The sequence below is a fragment of the Aplysia californica genome, unplaced genomic scaffold (assembly GCF_000002075.1).
Source record: "Aplysia californica isolate F4 #8 unplaced genomic scaffold, AplCal3.0 scaffold00036, whole genome shotgun sequence".
Lineage (NCBI taxonomy): Eukaryota > Metazoa > Mollusca > Gastropoda > Aplysiida > Aplysiidae > Aplysia > Aplysia californica.
The window spans coordinates 1,575,018-1,581,430 of NW_004797306.1; positions in this window are offsets into that span (position 1 = coordinate 1,575,018).

Consider the following 6,413-nt stretch of genomic DNA (forward strand, 5'->3'; position numbering starts at 1 on the left):
ATAACTGAAAACAACTGAAAGACTGGACACGGGCACGTGGTGATGATGTTTGATTATAGACTGGTGGAAGGTGATGAGATAAAGTGAAGTGTATGGCTTCTCTGTTTTTCATCAGACAGACAGACAGACAGACAGACAGACAGACAGACAGACAGACAGACAGACAGACAGACAGACAGACAGATAGATAGATAGATAGATAGATAGATAGATAGATAGATAGATAGATAGATAGATAGACAGGCAGACAAACAGATAGAAAGATAGACAGACAGACAGACAGACTGATAGATAGATAGATAGATAGATAGATAGATAGATAGATAGATAGATAGATAGATAGACAGACAGACAAACAGATAGATAGACAGACAGACAAACAGATAGATAGACAGACAGACAAACAGACAGACTGATAGATAGATAGATATATAGACACATAGATAGATAGATAGATAGATAGATAGATAGATAGATAGATAGATAGATAGATAGATAGATAGATTTTTTTCTACTGCGGTGTGTTTCCTTCCCTCATCTCTATCTCTATCTATTATCTATTTGTGGTTGCGAATTTTGCAATTCAAAAAGCTTTTTAATAGCTCCATCGATCGACATGCCGTTTTCCCCAAAAGATTCTTAAAAATGTTGTCCAGATCATGACGCTCTTCGTTTTTTTCAGTTTTGGGACAGTTTTGCTGCAAGAAGCGAAATTTCTTTATTTCGCCGATCGCTTTTGTAGGCCGAAGCTTCTGTCTCTGCAATTTTAGAAAATCCGCTTCGGAAGTGATATTTTGAGAGGCGTATTTTGTTTTGAGAGTATAGATCTAGATCTAGACCTTATAATTTTTTGCATCTCTCAAGATTTATTGCTAAATTCCAGTAGAGTGCAAACATAGTAGGCCAATGACTTTCAGTTGATGTAAATGCCCCGATCAGTTCTTTCATTGAAAGGGGGCCCAGCTAGTATTTTATATTTGTGAAAGTTCGTCACTTTGGCGCCTAAAACTTCCGTACCACTTAACTTTTGAATTTGATAAAATTAACGGTGGTTCAGAATAATTTAAACGGTGCACAGTTTTATTGAGGAGCCTGAAGTCACCATTGTTTAATTTTCAGTTTTTCATTAGTTTGGTTTAGATCTATTCTTGGGAAAGTCCTTCTAAAACGCCATTGTAAACACGTGAGGGTTTCCGTTCACTAGCCGTGCGCACTTAACCCACACCTTTGAAATTCTGGAGTGTACAACAACCACGAAAGCGAGGAATAGAGGATCAATCTATACTTGTACAGGATGTCTCTCGCTCGACGCACCATGGAGAAAACACGCTAGGCCTATACAATGGCACCACTACCACAGTGCGCAGATGTTGAACTTCTCAACAAAGTTAGACCTACACACCGTGAGGACGTCAAAAAGTTGTCAACACAAGAAAAGGTCGAAATTGTAATTTTGGCAAGCAATTTAAGCCAGCGAGATGCTGCAGATGAATTCAATCGTCGGCACCCAGACAACCTGGCCATCTCCCACACCTCGGTATCAATATCTGGCAACTTGGAAATAACATGTGTCACTTTTCCCCTAAAACTACTCCAGCTGCAGAGTTGAAAGTTGGTAAGTACCTACAAAAAAGATAGATAGGTGACACAATGTGCAGTCCTTCTTTTGCTTTTATGACTATTCCACTGAGAGACGAAACAAATCTGTGTAGCTGTCCTTCACAGCGGACGTGCCGGAAATCATAGTTCGGGAGGCGCATTTTGTTTTGAAAGTGTAGATCTAGACCTTTTAATTTTTGCATCTCTCAAGATTTATTGTTCCATTCCAGTAGAGTGTAAATATAGTAGGCCAATGACTTTCAGTTGATGTTAATGCACCTATCATTCCTTTTATCGAAAGGGGGCCCAGCTAGTCTATTATCTATTTGTGGTGGCCGAATTTTGCTATTCAAAAGGCTTCTTTTTAATCATAATGGCTGCATCGATCGACATGCGGTTTTCGCCAAAAGATTCTTTATAATGTGCTCCAGATCATGACGCCCTTCGTTTTTTCAGTTTTGAGACAGTGTTGCTGCAAAAAGCTAAATTTCTTTATTTCGCCGATCGCTTTTGTAGGCCGACACTTCTGTCTCTGTAATTTTAGAAAATCTGGTGCCGAAGTGATATTTCGCGAGGCGCATTTTGTTTGAGAGTATAGATCTAGACCTTCTAATTTTTTGCATCTCTCAAGATTTATTGCTCATTTCCACTAAATATAATAGGCCAATGACTTTCAGTTGATGTTAATGCACTAATCATTCCTTTCATCGAAAGGGTGCCCAGCTAGTATATTTCATTTGTGAAAGTCGTCACTTTCGCCGCATAAAACCCCCAAACCATTTAAATTTCGAATTTGAAAAATTAAAGGTGGTTCAAAATCATTTAAAGGGTGCATAGTTTTATTGAGGAGCCTGAAGTAACTATTGTTTAATTTTCAGTTTTTCGTTAGTTTCGTCTAGATCTAATCTTGGGAAAGTCCGTCTTCTAAGACGCCATTGTAAACAAGTGAGGGTTTCCGTTCACTAACCGTGCGCCCTGATACCACACATTTGAAATTCTGAAGTGTACAACCACGAAAGCGGAATAGAGAATCATTCTATACATCTATTTTTTTATATTTGGCAACTAGGAAACACACTTGCCACTTTCCCCATAAAACTACGACTGCTATAGAGTAGAAAGTTGGCAAGTACCTGCAAAAAGATAGATAGGTCCCTATGACGGAGCCTCATTTTTTAGTTATTCATTTCCTGAATTTAGAAAAATATATGGGATCTATACTCTCAAAACAAAATGCGCCTCGCGAAATATCACTTCCGGCATTTCCGCTGAGAGGGACAGCTACGCAGATTTATTTCGTTTCTCACTGGAATAATCACAAAGGCCAAAGAAGGACGGAATCAACTGCGAGACAGCTTCATGTGTGCTACTGAATCGGCCCGAAATCTCATTGGAAACCATGGGAGAGCCATTTCAGGTCAGACTGTGCGCCACCTGCTTCGAGAAGGGCAACTGCAAAGTCGTCGACCTTTGAGACGCGCAGTCCTCTCTACGATACATCGACAGCAACGTTTGGCCTGGGCTCAGCAACATATGAACTGGACCTGGCAACAGTGAAGAAATGTCCTATTCACGGACGAAAGCTGTTTTTGCGTCAGTCGAGGAGATGGAAGAATCCGGATATGGAGAAGACCCAACCAACGGTTTGCTGACAACAACGTCCTCCAGGTCGATGTATAGGGTGGTCTCAGCATAATGTTCTGGGGTACAATCGGCCTATACCAACACTTGGGACCCGTTGTTTTCCAGAACATTGGACCTGGTCAAGTATTATAGCACAGCGCTACGTCCAACAGGCGCCTAGGATCATATCTCATGTCTAGCAACACCCGAACCTTATCATGCAGCAGGACAATGTCCGACCCCATACTGCAAGAGCTAAAGCAACTTTTCTTTTTACAGCAAAACAATATCAGGGTGCTGCAATAGCCCTCAATGAGCCCAGACCTCAACCAGATCGAACACTACTGGGACCACATCAAACGAGAACTGAATCGAAGGGAAGGCACAGGTCTTCAAAATACGATGTTTGGGTCAAAATATCGATTTTCAACTTTTTACATTTTCGGGTACCTGAATATCTTACGAACCGATACCCCCTGATCTCCATTAGAAATTATTTTTAAAAGTCGTTTTTAGGGTCATTTCTTTTAGGGTGCCTTCTTCAAAGTAGGGTCCATTTTTTCATCAAATAAGCCCCAAATGAGCCCATAATTAGACGGTGACGACAACCACTTGTCTCCGCTTGACCCTAACATGTTTAGTATCGTTGTAACCGAAAGCTTCTCTTCTTCCAAACTGTAAAATAATCTCGAGGGATGTGTTTCTGACAGTTTAGTTATGAAGCATGACACATGACGCCCTATTTTGTAAATCTTAGTTTGTTTTGAACAAAATGAATCCCCGGTACTAAAAATAGTGACTATGACGTCAATATTCAGTCAGAGATTGCCGCGCGGTATGAAATCTTCAACAGTTTTTTAATGATCATCGCTACTATTTTCTTTCCATCCAAGAGCCCGTTGGACTGTTTTCACCAACGGAACCACCAAATTTGCTTTTGTGTTTGGCGAAACTTTATCGTGTTTCTCACTTATCTTTATTTTAGTGCGGTCTTGTCTTTTTTTTGTATGTTCATTTAGTACCCTGCCCCTGGTTTGCCCGTGCATTTACCTTGATGTGTGTGTGGTGGGTTAAAAAAAATTGTTTTGTTTGTTGTTCGTTTTTTTTTTTGGGGGGGGGGAGGGGGGGTGGTAATGTAGGTGTTTTTACACGTCTATTGACACAGTTTATATCATTTTGGAAGCTGGCTTTCGACCCTGCCTGTCACTGTCAGAGCTAACCCGGGCTAAGAGAGATACCACATCCCAGCAGAAATACCCAGCTACTCAAAAGAAAGTCTCAATGCTCAGGAACCGAAGTTAGGTCTCCCGAGTGTGACAGTGAAGCGCCCTATCTCTCCACCACACATATTGATTGTTTTGTTATTTTGTTAGGGGGTATGGGATAAAAAAAGGTGAGAAAACGAACACGTATGAGACAGAGAGAGAGAGAGAGAGAGAGAGAGAGAGAGAGAGAGAGAGAGAGAGAGAGAGAGAGAGAGAGAGAGAGAGAGAGAGAGAGAGAGATAGAGAGAGGTGATGTGATGTGTAGATATGTGTCACAGTTCTCGTGAGGGCACACTGCACGTCAAATCTTTGGTCAATATAATATAGCTTACCTTATCTTACAAACTTACCATGGAAGGGACACTGTGATGGACTTTTTGCTAACCTACATACTTGCCGCCTCGGAGTTGAAAATAATTATAGTCCTGGCGAGGCCACAGTATTACATTGGTCATTGTTACTTTCGTTCATAAATATAATAGCATTAAAAAATTCACATCAATGAAAATTCCAAAGCTTATAATAAGCAAAGCAAACCTTTCAAAAGGAGCGACAGGAATTAGCACAAGGGTTTGATTAGCTTTAGCGTTGTAAACTTATGAATTCCTTTACAGCGAACCTCGTATCCACCGATCGCGGACTCCCAATAAAAGAGGTTCAACGGATTATTTCTTATTCGTGTCAGCAAACCACAGGCCTCGGCAAAAACAGGATCGCCGGGACTGATGTGATATTACTGTTAAGACTGAATCCTGTAACAGACGAGAATGAAGTTTTCGTACCCTGTAACTAAAGAATAACGAATGGGATCATTCTTCTTTAAAAAAAAAAAGATTACCCACTACCTATTTATCAATTGTATCCCTTTTCTTTACGAGTGATATCCTCCGTCCCCATCTTTTTCATGCTTTTTTTCTAGCTTCACAGTCTCACAGAGATTGGGTAAATATGATTTGAGATGCTAAGACAAGTCTCCCCACCGCATGAGGAGATAAGATGACGATGTGGTTCAAGACTAAAGCAATGCGAAGTCACTGACTGATGTCGCATAAATACCAAAGTACACCCAGGAAACATGCGAAGGACTCGGGTCCAACGTAACAGTTTGCCCCGTCAGCTGGCCCAAACGTTGATTCATAGCACAGTTTTCCCACATGAATGAACCCAAACTAATATTATCCAAGCAACTGACGATCGGTCTATAGGGTGGGGTGGGGGCATTGTAAATGCGTGTTGTACCCGTAGATCTTTCTCTGCTATGGCTTATGGAGTGTGACCTATCAGATACACTGCTTCATTTTGGGTACCCAATCAGCGACCCCTTTACATTTACAGACACCCATACACCAATAAACCAGCTTCTTCTCCAGTTTTTCTCAGCAGCAACTTGCGTCACTCAGCCCAAGAACAGAAACACACACACACACACACACACACACACACACACACACACACATTTATATATATATATAAATGTGTGTGTGTGTGTGTGTGTGTGTGTGTGTGTGTGTGTGTGTTTCTGTTCTTGGGCTGAGTGACGCAAGTTGCTGCTGAGAAAAACTGGAGAAGAAGCTGGTTTATTGGTGTATGGGTGTCTGTAAATGTAAAGGGGTCGCTGATTGGGTACCCAAAATGAAGCAGTGTATCTGATAGGTCACACTCCATAAGCCATAGCAGAGAAAGATCTACGGGTACAACACGCATTTACAATGCCCCCACCCCACCCTATAGACCGATCGTCAGTTGCTTGGATAATATTAGTTTGGGTTCATTCATGTGGGAAAACTGTGCTATGAATCAACGTTTGGGCCAGCTGACGGGGCAAACTGTTACGTTGGACCCGAGTCCTTCGCATGTTTCCTGGGTGTACTTTGGTATTTATGCGACATCAGTCAGTGACTTCGCATTGCTTTAGTCTTGAACCAC